This window comes from Hydra vulgaris, chromosome 14, assembly GCF_038396675.1.
Source record: "Hydra vulgaris chromosome 14, alternate assembly HydraT2T_AEP".
Taxonomy (NCBI): domain Eukaryota; kingdom Metazoa; phylum Cnidaria; class Hydrozoa; order Anthoathecata; family Hydridae; genus Hydra; species Hydra vulgaris.
In genome coordinates this window covers 17106229-17116335 of record NC_088933.1, presented here as the reverse complement: position 1 = coordinate 17116335, position 10107 = coordinate 17106229, and the positions used below count along the sequence as shown (strand labels likewise).

Here is a 10107-nt window from a genome sequence, read left to right as displayed (position 1 = left end):
AAACTAAGCGCTTCAGAAATAAAATCACTAATAGAACTGTGTTTATATAAATGCTATTTTTTATGGAATGAAGAAACTTACGAGCTTTTAGATTCAGGTCCAATAGGACTTTCACTCATGGTAGTACTTGCGGAAGGTTTCCTGCAATTTTTCGAAAATAAAGCAATCGACATTGCGCTTCATTCTAATCCACCGTTAGAAATAAAATCGTTTTTTAGGTACGAAGATGATAGCCACCAAGATTTACAAATAAAGATAATGCCATCCGTTTTCAACAAATACTAAACAGTCAACATCATGCCATCAAATACACAATTGAATTGGATGATGAAAATAAAAGATTAAATTTTTTAGACATCCAAATAACCAATAATCGAAATGGTAATTATAATTTTAATATACATCGAAAAAAAGCAATAACAAATATTCAGGTTAAGCCCAATTCAAACCACGATCCAAAAATCTTAGAAGGTATATTTAAAGGATTTATTCAAAGAGCTTTTTCAATTTGCTCTGAAAAATTTTTGTAGTGCAAAAATTGATGATTTTTAGACGTAAGGTATAGGGCTTAAAGTATGGAAAATTTGCAGTGTTATGGCACCAAAAAATTTAAAAAATTATACTTTCACTTTCAATTTTATTTTCACAACTTATTTTCAAACGTCAAATGTTTTTCGTTGAGCCGTGGAATCGCTATATAGGAACATATACACTATAGGGACATATACAATTATATACATCATATACACTATAACTTATTTATCACAAATTTTAACCCAAAAAAATTAATATATGTGATATTTTAAAGTTACGCCAAAGTTAAGGTGGCTCCTACCAAACGTAACTTTGCTTGCTTAAATCAAGCTTAGCATTTTCTTAAGATGTTTTGTGAATACCATAAGTTAAGAATCGAACTTACGAAATATCGCAAGCTTTGTGCTTAGCAACGAAAATCATTAAGTTTAGAACTTACGCCAAACTTACGCCAAGTTTACGCTTATGAAAATTTTGTGAATCCGCATCCAGATCTTGTTGATAATAATAGTGAGGATCAACAAAAAACGTACAAGCCAACCTCATTAATAATTCATAAAAGATATTTAATAACAACCTAAAATAAAAAATTTTTCTTTACAGAATTCCCTATTCATCGTCATCCAAATCTAATTCAACAGAAGGTTCAAATGAAAAAAAGTTGAAAAAAACATTCGTCGATATCTGTTCAGCTGGGAAAATGAGTACAAGTGGATTAAGAATAACGCTGTTAAAGAAAAAGTCTTTCTTCGTTCCAACTTTAGGCTCTAGAACTGTTGGCGACAATGCTACGATGGAGCTGGTGCCATGTCCTCTGAAAAAGCTGGCAGCAAAAACTTGTTCTTCAACAAGAAAGCACAGCCCTTCATGTTCATTGCAGAACTCACAATTTAAATTTGGTCTTACAAGATGAAATAAAAAAACATACCTGATATAGAAAATATCATGTCACTTGTTCATAGCTTTTACCAGAGGCTCACCAAAGAGGCTCGCTTGGTTTTCAAGCCTAAAAGACCAAAATGAAAGCGAAGATAGACACCAAAATGGAACATCATTTAGACCTTTTTGCCCAACCAGATGGATAATGCGCAAACCATCTCTAGTATCTATTACCAGTACTTACAGACCACTTCTGGTTTGGCTGGAAGACATTACCACTAACCCTAACTTTACCAAATGCCGAGTGGAAGCAATGGCGTTTTTGTCTTCTGTTCAGGTTTTTGACACCTTTTTGAAGTTGGAATTTCTTGAAAGAAGATTTAAGCATTTAACTTCAGGTAAGCCAACTCAACTTTAGTTAGGCTAAATCTATCATTCAGACTCTGAAACAAATTTTGAGATCTTTGCGTAATGAGTCACGTTTCGAAACAATTTTCAATGTGGAAACTAAATCTGCTAAAACGATGGATTTAGACAAACCAACTCTACCCATAAAGTGGAAAGTACCTGCAAGATTTGAAGTCGGCTTCAGGGATACTTATTACCAGCCAAATGACCCAAATGAGATCTACAAGCAGTTACACTTTACCAATTTAAATGCAGTTTTAGCTAGCCTCACCAATAGAATATTTAACAAGAGTTGAAGAGTTTGTGATTGGATCAAATAACACAGAATTCAGTATCGTTTATATAAAAAACTTCTACAAGGACGGTTCTTCTAATTATCAAAAAATGCAGCTTCACCAGGAACTTTTTATTGACGAAGCTAAGCGAAAAAAAGTTCAATTGGAAGATTTTCAACCAGCTCTAAATTTCATCCACGCAAAAGAACAAATTAGATTGAGAAGCATTGCTTCGGAAATTGTCCGTTTTATTAAAATAATTCTGGTCCAGCCCGTGTCAACTTGTACAGCGGAACGATTCTTTAGTAGTCTGCAGACTAAAAACTTTTCTTCGGTCTACCATGAGCCAGGAAAGGCTGAACGCTGTTTCTCTAATGAATACCCATAAAGAAATTACCGTCTTGAGTCTTGAAATAGATTTTTTATTAGATATGTTTATTTAAAAAAACAAAACGCTCCGTAGAATGTTTTATTTGGAAACCAAGTAAAATGCCATCTCTACTTGTTTTACTTTACTTTCTTGATGCTAGTTAACCAAAATCAAAAGTTTTTTTTTTTCAAAATATCAAAAATAATAAACACTGAACAGTAAACATACATTGCTCAAAAAAATGGAACCTTTAACTTTTTGCCCCTGTGAAAACTTGAGTACTCTACGCCTGTTGTTTCTATTTTATATATTTTTGTATAAAAATATATAAAATAGAAACAACAGTGTGGAAAAATCAATGGTAAATAGTAATAATAAAAACCAATCATGAGGCCATTCATTTAGTTTACAATAAAATAACTCAAAAACAATAAATACCACTTCATTAAATAAATTATATAATTATAAACTATTCGTTATTTTCTCTGTAAAATCTGATTCATAACTTTAGCGCCGGCTTTAATGTGCGTTTTCATGTGAGTTCCACGTAAACGATTAATAATACCAATTATTATGTATCAATTTGGCAGTCATTACGTAATCAAATGAACCAATCGTTATGTAATTAACTTGTACCAATTTGGTACGCAAATAATTAAAGATTCGTTAATAATGTCCAAAATAGAAGTATTGGTGTAGAAAGCATTGCAAAAACAATTTAGCGAAAACCAGATTTTTAAACTTTAAAGTTTAAAGTGGATCACATTAATAAATTTTATTATATGTTAATAAAAAATTAAAGTGAATTAAAGGGAATATTACACTATTTGTTAACAAATTTAAAAAATTTGGTTTAAAATTTAAACTAGATTTTAACTTTTTTAACAAAAAGCGGAACAAATAGTGAAGTACGCATTTTGTGACTCAATTTTTACTATTAAAGAATATTCAGTATTTGTTAAACTTCGTAGGCAAAATTTTTTTAAATACCTAGTATTCGGCCTTCATTTAAATTCGATCAGCGAATTTAATCAAACTTCGCCAGTACTTAATCTATAGTTAGAAGTCGCCAAATAACGACCAACGAGGACTTTCTTTTTTTAGATCTTGTTTGGCAGAAAAATTTTTCTAGACCTTAGTCGGCAAAAACAAATATGTCAACCCCCGCCCTTTAAAATCTCTTTGGGACGGTCCTGTATATATACATACATATATATATATATATATGCATATATATATATATATATATATGCATATATGTACATTTATAAATATTTGCATATATATCCCAGTAGGCACAGCGACGTGACAAAAACGTGAATTTCACGTTATTTTGGCACGTGACAAATAGGTGACTTTTTGGTCCCCATGAAATGACCAATTCACGTGATTTATGGACGTGTTTTTCACGTTACTTTTGGCACGTGATATTTAGGTGACTTTTTGGTCCCCATGAAATGACCAATTCACGTGATTTATGGACGTGTTTTTCACGTTACTTTTGGCACGTGATATTTAGGTGACTTTTTGGTCCCCATAAACTGTCCAAAAGACGTGCTTTTTACGTTAATTTTGGCACGTAATATTTAAGCAATAATTATGCTTTATAATTACAATTATAAGTGTTTGGATTCGTGTAAAGAAAAAAAACTCATCGTCGAGGAAATATTTAATACGTATTAAAATACATGGTTTTATTAGTCAGTATATTAGTTCTTGACATAAAAATTTTTAATTTGTAATAAAAGCTGCACTTTTGTTAAAATATCCTCCTTATATCCAATAAGTAATAAGTACGAAGTCGTAGATCTGCAACTTACGAAGAGTACGCTTCAAACTTATATATCTATTCTCCCATAAAAGCACGCTTCAAACATAATCTAACGAATCAGTCGATATTTTCTTCTATAAGAGCACGCATCAAACTTTATCTAATGAATCAGATTTAGCTGAAAAGAAACGAATAAAATCTTTAATAATAATATGATTATTTAATCACAATCTTAAATCACAAACTTTTAAAACAAATCTTACTTTGAGAGTTGCTAACTACTTTTGGCAACAAGATTTTCTAGTGTGTTATTTGTTTTCTTTTATCTAAATCATTAAACAATTTTAAGAAAACAATACTACATACAGTGTAAAAAAATAAAAGTCATTTGCCTTCTAATTTTATACTCTGATTGCTAAAAAAGTAAATAAGTATTTAATAAAAAAAGATGTAACAAAAAAGTCGACAGATGATTAAAAAAAACAAGTACATAATAAAAAATACAAGTTTAAAAAAACATTTTTTATCTATATATATCTATATCTAATATCTATCTATAGATTTATCTATATCTATATCAAGTTAATAACTGATGGGCGTGATTAGAAAAAGACCAGTACTCACCTTATGTGATAACATCTGTGTACTATGTGATGACATGATAATTTGTTTGCTTTGTTTTCCATCTTCTTATATTTGCATCTGTTTCTGCATTAACTTGTTCATACATTAACTCACTAGATGCAAAGGTGACAGCCCACAAAGTTGCTTTAAATGAGTAATCTACAAAGTTTTGAACAGCATTAAATGTCATTTTAGAATGCACACAAAAATTAAAACAATTTATAAAAATGTAATAGTTATCACATACCACAAAGCATTATAGTGGGGATTTTATATCATTTTTCCTTATCCATGGTCCTTATCATGGTTTCACCTTGAGGCTCCTTTTGCTGTGGAAACATTCACAACGGCTAAGGAGCCTCGTCTACCCCTAATTATATATAATATATTAAGTATAAAACTAAAAATATGTATAATAAAGTATTGTCAAATTAGGTCACCAATAAATACAGAGTGCTGAAAATTCAACTCAGAATCAAGTTGCATTCTCCAACAAGATATGAATTAAATCAAATTCTTACTACAGAGTGCGATCACAAAAGAAGACAAAGAGAGGGAAAAGTGAAATTTCTCAAACTTTAAAAGTTAAAAGGTTATTGGGTCTTACTACAGAATGATATTCCTAGGCAATAACATAACAATACTATTGGGTCTTCCTAGTCAATAATATTTTATGCAGAACTTATCATTTGTCATGTAGCTTAATAAATTTAATCTTAAATAAGTTATAATAACTTATTTATTATCAAATTAATTACATTGACAAATTTGAAAGTCTAAAATAATATACAATATGGTAGAAAAAAAAGTATACCTTGTAGTAGGGTTTGATCTTTTGCGTGTTGCAATATGATAACTATCTGCCATAACGTTACACAATTTTGAACTAAGCTTTATAATATATTTATTAAACCTAAATTGATAAAACTTAGTTATAAGATAATATGTTTGGATAAAATATTATATATGTGACATTTTATTTTTGTCAAAAATGCATTGCGAAGTTATAAGATATCTTACGCCCTACTTTTTAAATTAATTATTATAAAATTACAATGCAAAATAATTACATTATTATAAAAGTAAAATAAAAAGTAATTACAATAATGAATATATAAACTACATATTTCATGTAATCATTATATTTAAAATATCCTGAAAAAATTTACGGAAAATATCCTGAAAAAATTCAGAATATTTTTCCCCTCATTTTTCCCTTAATTTTGCATTCAGCCAAGTTTGTTTCTCAATTTTTTAAAAACTTTTCTTAATTTTTGTATGAATGATGACTAAAACAACATAAAAACAAATAGATGAATAATATATACTTGTTATATGTTGTAATATAAGTTGTATGTATGGAACTTGTAATATAAGTTGTATGTATGGAAAACTTTTCGGATATTTGGAAAAAGATAAACTTCAGAAAAATATCTGGTATTCTGGGAATATCCCGAATAAGATAATCCCTGAAACTAAATTATAAAAAAATAGTAAATAGAGAATATCTTTCCAAGTTTCTACATGATTGAAACATGAAGAAGGAAACGGGGTATGAGCAGGCATCAAACTTTATCTAATGAATAAGTCGATATTTTCTCCAATAATAGCTCACAACACCAAATTTAGCTCAAAAGAAACAAATAAAAACTTAAATAATAATATGAATATTAAATAATCATCTTAAATCACAAATTTTTAACACAAATCTTACATGGTGAGTCACCAACTGTTTTGGCAACAAGATTTTCTGGTGTTGCTATTTCTTTGATCTAAATCATTAAACAATTTTTAAAAAAGCAATGCTATACTTGAGAGAAATTTGCTTTACATATTGGAAGGTCATCAACATTGAAAGATAAGTATAATGCAGTTTCAAATACAATAGCATCATAATTATCTTTTTGTGGGGAAAAAATCGAACAAATCCGCGTTAATAACCTGTTTTATATTGTACATAATAACAATAGTAATAAAAGTCATATAATATATATAATAATTAGGGTTGCCAGACGTCCCGGTTTTACGAAGGAGAACTAAGTAAAAAAAATATTTTTACATATTTGGCGCAGAATTTTCCTTCGTAAAATCAGGACATCTGGCAACCCTATAATAATAATTTCATATAACTCGAATATATATATATTAATCGTATAATATTCAAATAATATAAAAAAAGGAAATAAATAAGTATTAACCCTTTTTGACAAGTAAAGCAAGAGATCAAGATGTCATATATTATAAAAAGATAAAGTATTTAATAATAATATATACATATATCAATAATAAATAACATAACACATTTATTTATTGATATTATCTTGGATAAATTCTTTAACCTTGTTGATAAAAACTAAATAAAGAAAGAAAATCTATTTTGGGTTTTTATCTAAACGACTCTTGAGTAATAATGTATGCAGAAGTTCTAGAGACATTATTATTGCTCAAGAATCAAGTTAATAAGTTCTGCTAGAACTTATAATTTGTCCATGTAACTTACTTAATTTAATATTAAATTCGTTATAACATAACTTATTTCGTACTAAATTAAGTAAGCAAAATGGACAAATTCGCCAGTCTAAAATATTATATCATAAAGTAAAAAAAAAGCATACCTTGTATTTGAGTTTAATCTTATTTGTGTGGCAAATAGGGACGGCATATAGGGTACTAATTTATTTAACTTAATTTGATATAATTTAGATATTAGATATTACAACTTAATATATATTGTTCTTTTTAGTTCTGTTTTAAATGATTGCGTTAAAAGATATTATATAGACCAATTTTTTTTTTTTAATTATGATAATACTACAATAAAAATTAATTATATTATCATAGAAGTAAATAATTATAACTAATATAATGAATACAAAAACTGTACTATAAAAAAATAATTAATATAATAAAAAATATTATTTCACATCTTATGCCAGTTTTTTTTGAGAATAAAAAAAGCTCCGAAAGACGAGATATTTTGGCACGTAACTTTCACGTGACTTTCACGTAAAATAGTAACCTGGACGAAGTCACCTAAAATACACGTGATTGAAACGTGAATAAAACGTTGCGTGCCTACTGGGATATATATATATATATATATATATATATATATATATATATATATATATATATATATATATATATATATATATATATATATATATATATATATATATATATAAACGAAATTTTTTTTTTTCGTTTTTTTCGGTATTATTTAAAAGTGTATAAATATATTTTCAATTGAAAACATTACTTCTTTTAGTTTTTTTTGAACAAATAATAATGAATTTTGAAAATGAATCTAAATCCATTTATGAGAAAAATAAAACTTTTTAAAATAATTTGTTTCATTAAAAAGCTCCACAAAAGGAAGTGCAAGATTTACCAAAGTTTATTTGGAAAACTGGTCGTTTAATAAAATTATCATTTCTTAACAAATATTTAATATTTTCTTCTTAATATAAGTCAAAGTAAAACAAATTAAAATATAAATCAAAGGAAGCTGGAGATTAGTTGGATTACATTTAAACATAAAATTAAAATCATTAAAAACATTTGATTGATATATATTGAAAATATTTATGTCAAATAAGAGAAGCTTTGAGTGAGTAAAACGATTTTTGAAATTTATAATGTGCGATATTTATTCTTCAAATTGTCGCTGTAAAACATGCAAACTAACCAGTTTACGTGGAAGAACCCAAACAGCAAGAAGTAGTAAGTTTTCCAAGACGCGTTCATTCTATGAAAAAATGTTTTAATTGTACCTCTCATTCATCAGAAGAAACGCAAATGTGGAAATAAAATGTTAGAAATAAAAATGCTAGACAAGTTTCAAATTTCAGCTAAAGTTAAAGAACAGATTTCTTCTCAAGTTATCTCAGAAAAAGTATATGATCAAGAATCAAAAAGAATTAAACTTGCTACAAGTGCAAACCCAGTAACCACAGGACGTTTTTAAAACGTTTAAAAAACTTGTTAAAACGGATTTCAACGTTTTTTAAACGTTTTAAAAACGATCTGTGCTTACTGGGAAACCTTTACAAAAATAAATCTAGACATATCCCTTATTAATAGAAGTCAAACATAAAAATTAGTCACCCAAGAAATCTTCAAAATGTAGAGAGCTTCTTTCTCACCAGTGTTTTTACTTTAAAATTGATTGGTTTTCATGGATCACAAAAACAAGTTGTTTGGCCTTATTTAAAATCATCTTCCACTGTGTATTATCGGAATTTGACGGTATACCAAATATAATTTTAAAACAATTAGCACATGTAATGTGTATTCCGTTTTCGTATATATTTGAATCAAGTTTTACGTCAAGTTCGTTACCAAAACAGTGGGTTCAAGCTTCGATTTCCCCTATTTTAAAAAAAGGATCTACTTCAGGTGCTAACAATTATGGATCTATCTCCCTCACATGTACTAGCTATCGTGCCAAGGAAAGTATTGTTAAGTTCAAGTACCGCTGATTATCATATAATTATGTATCGCTGGTTATCATATAATATAAATAATCTAATAACATCTAATCAACGCGGCTTTTTATCCAAAGAATCTACATGCACGAATCTTCTAGAGTTGACTAATGACTAGAATAAAGCTTTAGATAGCAACTTAATTACTGAGGTGGTGTACATTGATTTTCAAAAAGCATTTGACTCATCCAAAAATTTTGAAAAAACTTGCAATGTACGGTATAATAGATAACCTCCTTCATTAGATATCAGCGTTTCTTTCCAACAGATATCACAGGGTTCTGTTTGGAAATTCACTATCTAATCAGACCAGTATTCTCAGTGAAGTTACATAGGGTAGCGTTTTGGGTCCAACGTTATTCTTGTTATATGTTGATGATATGCCCTCTATAGTAAAAGATCTTAATTGCTCTCTAATGTTAAATGCTTACGATATCAAACTATATAGTTATTTAAGGATCCCGATTATAGCATATAATATATAATATATTTATAAAGTTTATTTCTGGTCAAAAAAATGGCAATTAAAAGTAGCCAATAATAAGTGTTTTACTTATAGAATAGCACCATTTTGTAAACACTTCATTTTGTAAAGATATAAATTGCAACTATCAATTAGGAAATCATAATTTAACCTGGTCTACAAACCCAAAAGGTCTTGGTGTGACCATGAATTCTTACTTAAGTTACAATAATCATTTTCAAATATTGTCCGCGCATCAATCGTTTGAGGATACTTAATCCTAAAGTGTTTTAAAA

General features: G+C 28.2%; 1 long non-coding RNA gene across 6 annotated transcripts; it reads right to left on the bottom strand.

The window, feature by feature from the left end:
• Positions 1-4123: 4123 nt before the first annotated feature.
• LOC136091172 (uncharacterized) lies at positions 4124-7702 on the bottom strand. Of its 6 annotated transcripts, XR_010643758.1 has the most exons (6): positions 7477-7655; positions 6576-6633; positions 5676-5774; positions 4862-5020; positions 4501-4563; positions 4124-4415 (listed from the first exon to the last, which is right to left on the bottom strand). It is a non-coding gene; the product is annotated as an uncharacterized LOC136091172 (long non-coding RNA). The 6 variants fall into 6 exon arrangements; XR_010643755.1 differs by having other exon boundaries at positions 5676-6633; positions 7477-7702; XR_010643759.1 differs by lacking the exon at positions 6576-6633 and having other exon boundaries at positions 7477-7644.
• Positions 7703-10107: the final 2405 nt, after the last annotated feature.